This window comes from Chelonoidis abingdonii, chromosome 2 (assembly GCF_003597395.2).
Source record: "Chelonoidis abingdonii isolate Lonesome George chromosome 2, CheloAbing_2.0, whole genome shotgun sequence".
Classification (NCBI taxonomy): domain Eukaryota; kingdom Metazoa; phylum Chordata; order Testudines; family Testudinidae; genus Chelonoidis; species Chelonoidis abingdonii.
Window position 1 is genome coordinate 113,653,227 of NC_133770.1, and position 13,209 is coordinate 113,666,435.

Sequence of the window (13,209 nt, forward strand, 5' to 3'; positions counted from 1 at the left end):
ATTTCTGTATTGTCTCATCTTAAAAAGGAAAAATAATACGCCCCTAAATATGCACAATGGGATTGTTATTTCATGTAATTACACCGTAAAGCAAAACTATTCAACTGAACTCTTTCTTCCACATTCTTATCAGAGATTCCTCCTCCCTGCTCACTTTTCTGATCTCTCCATGTCCCTTTTTTTACTTTCTTTTATGTCATTTACATACAGTTTCATCCATTATTTCTATAACACAGATAATGACAAGTCTACCTTTAAGATATTTAATAACAATACTTTGCACTTCTGTAACACCTTTCATTCAAGGGTTTTATAAACATTATAAAGGTGGATAACTGTAAGTATTCTCATTTTACTGATGGGGAAACAAACACATGGATCTCTGCCCCTGAACAGAATGGGGTTCTGCACAGAAACAGTTTCTTTACTTTGCCAAATCTTTTTTGAAACTTTCCCTTTATTATTTTAATAGTTTACATTTACGAAAATACTGTACTGTATTAGCGCTTTTATTTAATGTATTTATTTATTTATTTATTTTGGGGTTTCTGCTGCTGCTTGATTGCATATTTCTGGTTCCCGATGAGGTGTGTGATTAACTGGTCAGTTCATAACTTTGATGTTCATAACTCTGAGGTTCTATTGTATACTTAACTTTGTGAACTGTGAGTAGTCCCACTGCAGAATCAAAGTCTAAATCCACTGTTCTGCAATTCACTGTGCCTGGGGAAACCACTCCACCTATGCACAACCTGAAGTCAGTGGGATGCTGACAAGCACGGGGGTCTAGACACACACATCTATTTTCAGAATCCAGCCTCAAGTAGACAAGACAAAGGGTGAGATAAAGAAAGCGTACATTTATATAAATGATTTCTGTGGTCATTTTTTACCCAAACTCAAAGTTAGTTATTTTGATAGTGGTGAGTGGACTTAACCATTAGATATTAGAGAATATTTGAATTTAAAATAGTGTATGAAAATGCTATAACCAAAGAATGCTGAAAGTCATTTTGATATACAGATAAAAGGAGGATGAGAGAATATCTTTTGTTGGACAATCTCTGTGTAGCTCGAAAGCTTGTTTCTTTCATCAACAGAAGCTGGTCCAATAAAAGATATTCCCTCACCCATCTAATCCTGGGGCCAGTACAGCTACAACAGCACTGCAAACAACTTAGTATACAAGTATTTGGGTTTTTTTCCTATTTTCTATTGCTCCAGCTTTAGAATGACCATAAGACACCCGCATTTGGTTCACTCCTCTTTGTGGGACAGGTAAGTAGGTACAGACCCTAGATACTTTTAAATATATATGGAGATACACCTATTTCATAGAACTGGAAAGAACCCTGAAAATTCATCAAGTCCAGCCCCCTGCCTTCACTATCAAGACCAAGTGCTGATTTTGCCCCAGATCCCCAAGTGGCCCCCTCAAGGATAGAACTCAGAACCCTGGGTTTAATTGGCCAATGTTTAACCCACTGAGCTCTCTCTCCTACAATCACTACACACTTCCTATTTTATTTGGAACCAATATGCTTGGCACAGCAAGAACAGTAGCAAAGGAACTACACAGAGAGCCCCACCTTCAGGACTTGGCAAAACAAAGTTCAAAATCTCCAGGGAAACCGGTCCCCTGTGTGCTGATTCTGAATACACTGCTCATTACTGCTACTGTGATAGTGTCTCAATCCACTCTCAAGAGCCTGCAAACCTTTCTGTGCCAGTTAAAGTCATTTCAGTGGTTAAGTGGATGGCGATATGCCTCTCTCACAAGTTTGTTGCAATTGATACCCCTGAGGTTGTTTTCATTTGTAAGCTATAGTTAATCCTGCAACCAGTGCTCCCAATGCCCCCAGCTCTCCTGCCAAGTGCAGTTACTAGAGCAGATCAAAAACTTTCACACTGCAAAGATTTTCAGTGAAAAGAGGGAGACACATTTTTCACACACAAAAAATTTAAGTTTCCCAATGTTTAAACTAGCTCTAACCATTCCTGTTCTTTTGCAGCATTTGGAGGGCAGAAAGGTATCTATCTGACTCTATTAGGTGTGCTGAAGAATGCCAGCGTGAGCAGTCCCCTCTCAGGCCATGGTTACACTTAACAGCTGTACAGCTCTGGGAGTTACAGCTGTCTTTGTACAGCTGTGTAGGGAAAGCGCTGCAGTGTGGCCACACTGACAGCTACCAGCGCTGCAGTGTGGCCACATTTGCAACATTGGGAGTGGTGCATTGTGGGCAGCTATCCCACAGAGCACCTCATCCCATTTTGGCGCCATGGGTTGTGGGAAGGGGACTGAAGGGTGCGGGTCATTCCGCTTCCTGTCGCAACACCCCGTGGTGCATCGCTTCACATCCCAGCAGTCACAGTTTTTCCGTCCACATTTGGTGCCATTGTGAGTCTCCCAACGGTTTCTGTGCAGCGCAATTTCTGTGGGAAATGGAGCCTGAGCTGCTGATGACTTTGCTGATGAGTGTCGCCAGCACATCATGTTTGGCAGTCGAGCTATTCCTTCAGTTCCAAAGTGACAGTGAGGAGTCTGACGATATCGAGTCGCCTGAGGCGTGTGACACTAAATTGCTTGTGGCATTCACGGAAATGCTCAGCACCGTGGAACGCCGCTTTTGGGCTCGGGAAACAAGCACTGAGTGGTGGGATCACATCATCATGCAAGTCTGGGATGATGAGCAGTGGCTGCAGAACTTTCGGATGAGAAAAGCCACTTTCATGGGACTGTGTGAGGAGCTCGCCCCACCCCGCGGCGCAAGGACACAAGATTGAGAGCTGCCCTGCCGTGGAGAAGCGGGTGGCTATTGCAATCTGGAAGCTGGCAACTCCAGACAGCTACCGATCGGTCGTGAACCAGTTTGGAGTGGGAAAGTCGACTGTTGGAATCATGTTGATGCAAGTTTGCAGGGCCATTAATCGCATCCTGCTAAGAAGAACCGTGACTCTGGGGAACGTGCAGGACATTCTGGATGGCTTTGCACAAATGGGTTTCCCTAACTGTGGAGGGCGATAGATGGGACGCATATTCCTATTCTGGCACCACCCCACCTAGCATCCGAGTACATTAATCGGAAGGGGTATTTCTCTATGGTTCTCCAGGCGCTTGTGGATCACCGTGGGCGTTTCATTGACATTAACACAGGCTGGCCTGGAAAGGTGCATGATGCACGCAATCTTTCGGAACAGTGGCCTGTTCAGGAAGCTGCAGGCTGGGACTTTTTTCCCAGACCGGAAGATCACAGTAGGGGACGTCGAAATGCCCATTGTGATCCTTGGAGACCCCGCTTACCGTTAATGCCTTGGCTCATGAAACCGTATACAGGAAGCTTGACAGGAGCAAGGAACGGTTCAACTACAGGCTGAGCCGGTGCGAATGACTGTGGAGTGTGCTTTTGGCCATTTAAAGGGCGCTGGAGATCTCTGTATGGAAGCTAGACTTGGGGAAAGCAGCATCCCTGCGGTTATATCCGCGTGCTGTACCCTCCATAATATTTGTGAAGGGAAGGGTGAAACATTCAGTCAGGAATGGACCTCCGAGGTTCAACGCCTGGAGGCTGAATTTGCACAGCCAGAGAGCAGGGCTACTAGAGAGGCCCAGCACAGGGCTACAAGGATTAGGGATGCCTTGAGGGAGGAATTTGAGGCTGAAAAACCAACAGTAATGTTTGGTGCCTTGCACGGGAGTGAAGTGCAGTGGTTACAATGTTAGTAGGAATCTGTTTTCCTAAATGATTTGCAGTGCCTGTTTCTTTCCTGGGCTACAGTATCTTTCACTTTCTGCAATAATAAAGACTGTTTTCAAAGCCAAGAATTCATTTATTGAAAAGAAAATAACTTTCTTGACAGACATACAACATTTGGGGAACCTAAAAGGGCAGGGGGGTTGGGTGGTGAACTGTACAGTCACAGGTTTGAATATGTCCTGTCTGGAGTGCTGTGCAATGACTGCTGCACTTCAGGATGAAAATACTGCATGGTGATGGGGGTTGAGTGCAGAGGGTAAGGGTCGTAGTTCTCAGGGCTGATTGGTGAACATACAGGTGTTGGAGGCAGCTGGTGGTAGTAAGAACCTGGATGCTGTGGAAGGGGATTTGGAGCTGATATTGGGGCACAAGGGAAAGAGCTTTGGGACGGGGGGAGGGGCGGGCCGGCATGGTAGTGCTCTGCCTGCATGGCTACGAGTGACTGGATACAGTCCGTTTGGCGTGCCAAGATGCTTATCAGCTGCTCTGTTCTTTTCTTCTTAGCCACTGCGTTTCTCTGGCGGATCCTGCTTTCCCTTTGTCTCCAGCCCTGCAGTTTTTTACTCTCTCTGGCAGAGTGATCCATAACTGCTTTCAGCATGTCTTCTTTGCTTTTTCGCAGCTTCTTCCTGAGGTTTTGTAGCCTCTGCCCAGTGGATGATACAGGCAGTCCAGTAGTCAAGGACACTGTTCAAAAGACAAAAATAGCAACAGTTAAAACAGGACATAAGCTGCACTGTTTATAATCTCACCCAGACAGTTATTCCCACACAGTGAAGGAGTTTACAGTCTTCACTTTAGCATACTTTTCCCATACCAACAGAGCGCACCTAACCCACAGGAGGCAGGAAACAGCGAGTAAGGAGGAATGATTGCTTCAGGGATGTGCAAGGGTTTCTGTGCCTTGGGGAAAGCAAAGTACTGCAGGGGGCATCTACACTGAACACTCTCCCAGCATTTTCCACAGGAGTTAATCTTGGAAGATATCTCGCTGCTGCGGGTCACCTGGGAAGAGCGGGAGGGTCTTCTACAGCAATGCGGATTCCGCCCTGGTCCCTATGCAGCTTGCCTGTGTGCAGCAATGGTCCCCCCCCACCCCTCGCAGCACAGTGGCGCGGACGCAACGTTAGCCTGACTGGGACAAGGACCACAGTGGCTCTCCCTATAAACTTGCGGCAAGCGCATTGCCCACACTCTGGCTGAAACTTTTGAAGAGATTACCGAGCCGCTGATTACCGCGACATGATAGACCACATCAATGGGCTATTCCACATCTAGGCATGCATGCATGCCCTAACCCCCCTCCACTCCCCGAAACATTTCCATCCTGAAAATAAAAAGCTGCTTACCGGAACCGCTCCTCTGCTTGTCCTTCACCAACTAAGTTCCAGCTGCTGCGACTGGCTACCTTCCTCCTGGCTGAGAAAGAGCTCCTGGCTGCATGCCTCCTGGGACTCCGGGGTGTCTCCCCCCCACCCCAGTACCCTCACTCTCAGTTTCCTCCCTGCCCCCCCTCCCCCTCTTCGTCCCCTCCTTTACCCCTCCTCCTCCCCCCGCTCTGAAGTGTCCATCGTGGTCATCGGATTGGCAGTGGGGTCTCCCCCAAGTATTGCGTCCAGCTCCTTGTAAAAATGGCAGGTCGTGGGGGCAGCACCTGAGCGGTGGTTTCCCTCACGGGCTTTGCAATAGGCACTCCGCAGCTCCTTTATTTTAACCCTGGTCTGCACTGCGTCCCGGTCATGGCCCCTTTCCAGCATGGCCCTTGAGATCTGCCCATAGGTATCATAATTCCTATGGCTGGAGTGCAGCTGCGACTGCACAGCTTCCTCACCCCAAACACTGATGAGGTCCAGCAACTCTCCATTGCTCCATGCTGGAGCTCGTTTGGCACGTGGAGGCATGGTCACCTGGAAAGATTCACTGATTCATTGCACTCCACATCTGGCTGAGCAAACAGGAAGGGGATTTTTAAAATTCCCGGGGCATTTAAAGGATGGGTCACCTGAGGCCAGGGCAGTAGAGTGCGAACTGATGAGCAGAGTGGCTGAACAGGCATTCTGGGATACCTCCGAATACCTCGGAGGCCAATTACAGCGCTTTTGGTGGCCACAATTGCGGAGCAGCGCTGCATCACCAGCGCTGCAATCCTTATACCCCAGGCAGAGCAGGAGTAGAGCCAGCGCTGCAATCAGGGAGATGCAGCGCTGTAAACCCACCACCAGCGCTGCAACTCTCTAGTGTAGCCAAGGCCTCACTCACTCCTGAAGACCATACAAACCTGCCATCCCTGTGGTATAATAGTAGATGACAGAAAGGGACCCTTGCTAACATTTGGGGGAGTTCAGAGAGCTGCTGCTTTGCTGGGCTCAGAAAATTAGTGGTGATTATTCTCAGTGTACTGTTTTCTATTTCATTTGGAAAACATGGTTGTGTTTAGCAATTTCCCCACTATGTTGACAATACCTGTTACAGGTATGAGAGGAAAGGTACAGGGCATGCTGCATCTATATGAGGTCTTGTGTCAGCTACGGGTTTTGAGATAGGTTGTAAGAGTGGAGAAATATAATAAGAGCACACAGCTGTCCAAATAAGCCCATTCTCAGTAAACTGTGTCCTCCTATCTTTACAAAAATGCGTATGTTGTGGCAAGCCGAGAGTAGTAATTTACATATTGACAGATTATGGGATCATTATTTGTGTACTCTTCTGTTCTTCGCAAAAGAGATGTATTGGTCATTTTGAATTGGAATCCCATTGACTTACACAGAGTCATTATAAAGAAAAATTGGAGGCTGCTCACCACAGCCACGCTACTTTGTGTGAATATCTTCTCAGCTATCAAGCTAAGCTGGGCAGAGCCATGTCAGCGCTTGGATGAGAAACTTTCTAGGAACTACAGGGAGCCATTTTATGCAGACTAGCAGAAGTTTCCTGACTGACTGCTCCATTAGAGTATGGGACTCCCATTCCTCGGGATATTTAGAACTGTAGCGGACAAACAAACAACCTTGAACTCACCAGAGTATGGGCTAGTTGACCTAGTAGACTCTTCTATTCTGTGAATACACACTGTAACTTCAAATGGGTGAAAGAACAAAATTAGGGCTGTCAATTAATCACAGTTAACTCACATGATTAACTCAAAAAATAATTGTGATTAAATCACAGTTTTAATCACATTGTTAAACAATAATGGAATACCAATTGAAATTTATTAAATATTTTTTGATATTTTTCTACATTTTCAAATATATTGATTTCAATTACAACACAGAATACAAAGTGCACAGTGCTCACTTTATATTATTTTATTACAAATATATGCACTGTAAAAATGATAAACAAATGAAATTGTATTTTTCAGTTCACTTCTAATACAAGTACTATAGTGCAATCTCTTTATCATCCAAAGTGCAACTTACAAAGTGTAGATTTTTTTGTTACAAAACTCCATCTCAAAAATAAACAAATGTAACACTTCAGATATACAAGTCCATTCATCCTATTTCTTGTTCAGCCAATTGTTAAACAAAACTAGTTTTGTTTAATTTACAGAAAGATAATGCTGCCTGCTTCTTATTTACAGTGTCACAGAAGGTAAGAACAGGCATTCACATGGTACTTTTGTAGCTGCCATTGCAAGGTATTTAACATACCAGATATGCTAAACAGATTCAGCCCCTTCTATACTTGGCCACCATTCCAGAGGACATGCTTCATGTTGATGCGTCCGTTTTAAAAGAATGAATGTTAATAAAGTTTGTGACCGAACTCTTGGGAGAATGTTTGTCTACTGCTCTGTGTTTTTACCCACATTCTTCCATATATTTCAAGTTACAGCAGTCATGGATGGTGACCCAGCACCTGTTGTTCATTTAAGAACACTTTCACTGAAATTGCAAAATGCAGAGAAATACCAATGTGAGATTTCTAAAGATACCTATAACACTTGAGCCAAGGTTTAAGAATCTGAAGTGCCATCCAAAATCTGAGAGGGACAAGGTGTGCAAGCATGCTTTCAGAAGTCTTAAAAGAGCAAAGTCTATGTTGGAAATACAGCAGAACCAACACCAAGAAAAGAAAAGCAACCTTCTGCTGGTGGCATCTGACTCAGATGAGGAAAATTAACATGCACAGTCTGCACTGCTTTGGATTGTTATTGAGCAGAATAGGTCGATCTCAGCATGGTGACATGTCCTCTGGAATTGTGGTCGAAGCATGCAGGGACATATGAATCTTTAGCACATCTGGCATCCTAAAATATCTTGCAACACCAACTAGAACAGTGCTATTGATGACACCTGTTCTCTCTTTCAGGTGAACATTGTAACAAGAAGCAGGCAGCATTATCTCCCGTAAATGTAAACACAAACTTTTTGTCTTAGCTATTGGCTGAAAAAGAAGTAGGACTGAGTGGACTTGTAGCTCTAAAGTTTTACATTGTTTTATTTTTGAAAGCAGGTTTTTTGTACATAATCCTACAATTGTAAATTCAGCTTTCATGATAAGTATATGCACCATTCTTCTTGTATTAGGTGAATTGAAATACTATTCTTTTGTTTCTTTTTTACAGTGAAAATATTTGTAATAAAAAATAAATATAAAAGAAAGCACTGTACATTTGTATTCGTGTTGTAATTGAAGTCAATAGTTGGCATAGAAAGTACACTTATTAAGTTTGCAGACATACCATGGAAGGGATTGCAACTGCTTTGGAGGACAGGGTCAAAATTCAAATGATCTGAGCAAATTGTGGAGATATGGTCTGAGGTAAACGGATGAAGTTCAATAAAGACAAATGCAAAGTGCTCCACTTAGGAAGGAACAATCAGTTTCACACATACAGAATGGGAAAAAACCGTGTCTAGGAAGGAGACTATGCTCAGAAAGATCTCAAGGGTCATAGTGGACCACAAGCTAATAATGAGTCAAAGTGTGATACTCTTCAAAAAGCAAACGGATCTGGTTATGAATTAATAGGGGTTGTTGTAAACAAGACACGAGAAGTCATTTTCCGCTCTACTTGCACTGGTTAGGCCTCGACGGAGTATTGTGTCCAGTTCTGGCACACGCATATTCAAGAAAAAGAGTGGAGAAATTGGAGGGTCCAGAGAAGAGCAACAGAATGATTAAAGGTCTGAGAACATGAGCTTATGAAGAAGGCTGAAAGAATTGGGTTTATTTAGTTGGAAAAGAGACTGAGAGGACATGATAGCAGTTTTTCAGGTATCTAAAAGGGTGTCATCAGGAGGAGGGAGAAAACTGTTCACCTTAGCCTCAATAGATATAGAACAAGAAGCAATGGGCTTAAACTGCAGCAAGGGAGATTTAGGTTGGCATTAGGAAAAAAGTTCATAACTGTCAGGTAGTTTAAACACTGGAAAAGATTGCCTAGGGAAGGTATGTGGAATTCTCCATCTCTGGAGATATTTAAGAGTAGGTTAGATAAATGTCTATCAGGGATGGTCTAGACAGTATTTGGTCCTGCCATGAGGGCAGGGGACTAGACTCGATGACCTCTCGAAGTCCCTTCCAGTCCTAGAGTCTATGAATCTATGAATATATTTGAAAATGTAGAAAACATCCAAAAATATATAAATAAATGGCATTCTGTTATTGTTTAACAGCGTGATTAATCATGAATATTTTTTTTAATCACTTGACAGCCCTAAACAAAATAAATCTCTTTTCCTGAGGGGAGTCTTCAATGGAACTGTCTGTGATCATACTTGACAAATGTTTCATCTTTTGAATTGTTGACTAGCTAGCGGTTAAGAAGATTCCAGTCAATAGCTATATAACCTGGCAGATAACTGTCTTTGTCTGGTTTGCTATACCTCTGTGTTGGCCAATACACTTAAAAACATTATGTTCTACTGTATTTCTGGCCTGTCAATTTGCCTTATTCTTGATATGCTCCTATATTCATTTTTGTCCTTCACCTTGAGCAGCAATGAGACATATTAATATATGATTACTTAATGGATATTTAGCATTTACAGTTTTTAGTGCAAGATATTATTTTAATAGACCATTCTGCCAGCTAATTCTAAGATATCATTAGTGCTATATTTGTGTGAATTTGTTCCACAGAGAGTGGAGTCTCCATTTCTGGATATTAGGGAGGATTATTCTGTTACTTTTTCACTTTGGTAAATGGAGCTCATATAATGCAATCTTTCCATACTGGTATGTATACAGAACTAGATATTTTACCTCTGAGATATGGTTGAACTTAAAACTTGTTCATTCCAAAGAAATTACTCAGAACTGCATTCACCAGAAAGGTGCCACCTTAAAAAGAAAAATTCCACTAGGACAGCTGGAGCATAACAACCCAGCCTGTAACTACTCTATGCAGTGCCCTAATAATGTGAGATATATGCCCAATTTGTAATAAATAATAAAATAAAAATTACCACCACATTTCTGTGACATAATTTTAACAAAATTGATATTCATCAGCATTAATTACTAAACATTCAGCTTTCCTGGGAGCCTGGAGAATACCACTCCCCACTTATGTTCACTTTCCATTATGATATTTTTACATTCTCATAGGGTGATCACCGATCTTGCTCCACACCATGATTTTTCTTTTTTAAAACATGATTTATTGTACAAACTCCTGTGCCAATGAGAAACTAGTAGTGTACCCTGACCTGGCACAGTACCCTGAGCTTAAAAGCTTTTGGTGATAAGATGCAGCTGGCTTCAGCATATGGAGAAACAACTATTTTATAAAAGGGAAAGAAATGATAATTTTGTGATTAATGCCCAGGACTGGGAATCAGTCATGTTCAGTCTTATTCCCTGCTTCACTGTTTGCATACCCTGTGATTTGACCAAGTGACAACCTCTCTTCCAGTCATTTCCTTATCTGTAAAATTAATAAAATCTTGGTCTCATTAAGGTCAATGGCAAAACTCCCACTGAGTTTAGCAGAAGCAGGATTTCACTCAGCGATAATGCTTACCAGTAATTTTTAATTAAAAATGGCTATGTACAGGAGATGTTAAGTATTATTAATTTTATTATGATCTTGTTATCTAAAGATTTGGAATGTTCCCTGTGAGTAATTATCCTCACAAATTCATTCTGACCTGCAGCACAGGATTATGAGCAACAGGAGGCCCACTTTTTTCTCCCCTGCCATTACTATACATTAAAATGTCTACCACTGAAGGTAATTACATTACAAATGTACAGTCAGACAAATTAAGTCTTGTGACGTTCTGTTCAAGACATGCAGAACTGCAGGCCACTGTGTTACCTCTCTTCCTCAGCAAGAGTGAGCTTTGCTGGAGATTAGACTGTGTCCTTAGCTCTCCGCCACACCAGTCTGTCGACCTCACCAACAGAGTCCTCAAGACTTTAAGTCTAAATCATGCCTTGCAGGTAACAATCAGTGAACCCAGGTTCCCCAATGACATCTCTCTGCAGCATCCAGTTCCTATCACTGTGACACTGATAGAAATTATTAAGTTCACTGCTTCCAAAGAGATAGACCATAAATCCACCTGTTAGGTTAGCTGAAAATTCACACTTTTAATTTGTAATAAACCAGGAATGTGTTTATTGATAAAGAACCACAATTTATGTGATACTAAGCAAGAGAAAAAGACAGATACAGTTACAAACAAAACAATTTCTAGTGATTAAACTTAATTGTAGCAAGTTACAGTCTTTACCTAAGTAGGGTTTTTTGTTTGTTTGTTTGTGTTTGTTTGTTTTACATCAAGTTACCAGCCCTCCAGGACAGGGGATCCAACTTTCACAGGCTGAGAGGGTACTGTACCCGATGCTCCCTCAGTAATGGATAACTCAAATGTGGTTTTGCTCTCCTCATATTACCCAATGTTCATTGTCTCTCTCTCAAGAGCCAGGCGGGCTCCCTGGGGTGCAGACTCTGTTCCCAACTGTGCGCAGTATGCTGTCTCCTCTGCTGTTTATTAGCTTGATAGCTTTTTACCTTATATGTAAATGTACTTTTATTGTCCCCTGCCTGTATTAAGGCCAGACATACAACCAGAATAACAATTATTTTCAATATAGTGCTAAGTGCTATACAAACACAAATTAAGGCCTAAACAGCTTACATGCTTCAACAACAACCACAACAAAAAAAGCAACTACTCCACTCCCTTTGAAGTCAGTGAAAACTGTGGGAGCTTAATTTCTCAAAATCCAACCAGTTTTTAATTGCTTACATACAGATCTGGGTGCCTGACTTTTGGAACGTCAGTTTGAAGACACTATTACTGAATTTTTCAGAATTATGTCCACTGTGAAGCTTGTTAGACTAGAATAATTGATTTTGTGATTCTGCCCTTTAAATGTGGTATGCTCCAAACCTGTTCCTGATCCATCTTTAACATTCAGAGTTTAGTGTATGCATGTTTTGTTTGACTTTTACATCACTGTGACAAATCCTAGGCAGTTGATTTGCATTATACATGTGTAGAGCACAGAGCTAATTTGCAGTGCTTCAATTCAGGAGTAACAATGAAGACAGGTAGTATCCAACATCCTTGTTAACAATATTTGAAAATAAAGGAAATAAACAAATATAGTCTCACTAGCATTCATCCCATATTTATAAAGAATAAAGGAAATGGCACTTCATAATCCCTAACAGCACATTATGACACACTGAATGCAATCTACCTTCTTAGTCATAGTAAGACATAGGCACAGCCTGACCATCAACCTGGACAATCAGTAATAGTGTGATGTCTCCAAACTGTCACAATGCATCAGAATGTTAGTTAGAACAAACAGGGTAGCCTCTACACTTCTTAGCTTTTAGTATATTGCATTTTTGTACTAGTAAGAAATAAAAGGTTCAAGCCATAAAAGTTAAATTCAGATTTTGAACGATCTTTAGTTCTAGGATGTTTGGAAGTGGCTTTAACATATTTATAAAGTTGTGGGCCAATTCCAAATTTGGGTTTTGAGCTGAGTTTTAGACTTCTAATATTATTCCCTGCCTAAAGTTTAGGGATACTAAGATGCTGATCTTTGGTTTGGGCCAACAGCAACCAGAACTGGGTGAATTAATATTATAAATATATAGAACAAATTGAATAATTCTTTTCACTATACACCAGTTCTAGTGATGAATGGGTCAAAGTGAATTTCACCTTCAAATTCAAACTAATTTTTGGAATAACATCTAGACTAGTCACTCAGCTCTTATAACAACAATATAATACATTTACCAAAAAAAAGTACTACACACTTCAAATGGCAACTTAGCATATTAAAAGCAACTACAAGGAGGTTTTCTGAATTATGATTTTAAAACAAAAATGCTAGATTTCCTAAATCTAGCCAGTTTGGAAGCTGATTCCATAACCGTGCTGCACAGATACAATGGACTCCATCACCAAGGTTTCCAGATTACATTTCAGGGGGAGACCAAATCAGAGACTCACTCTAGGCCAGTATTACT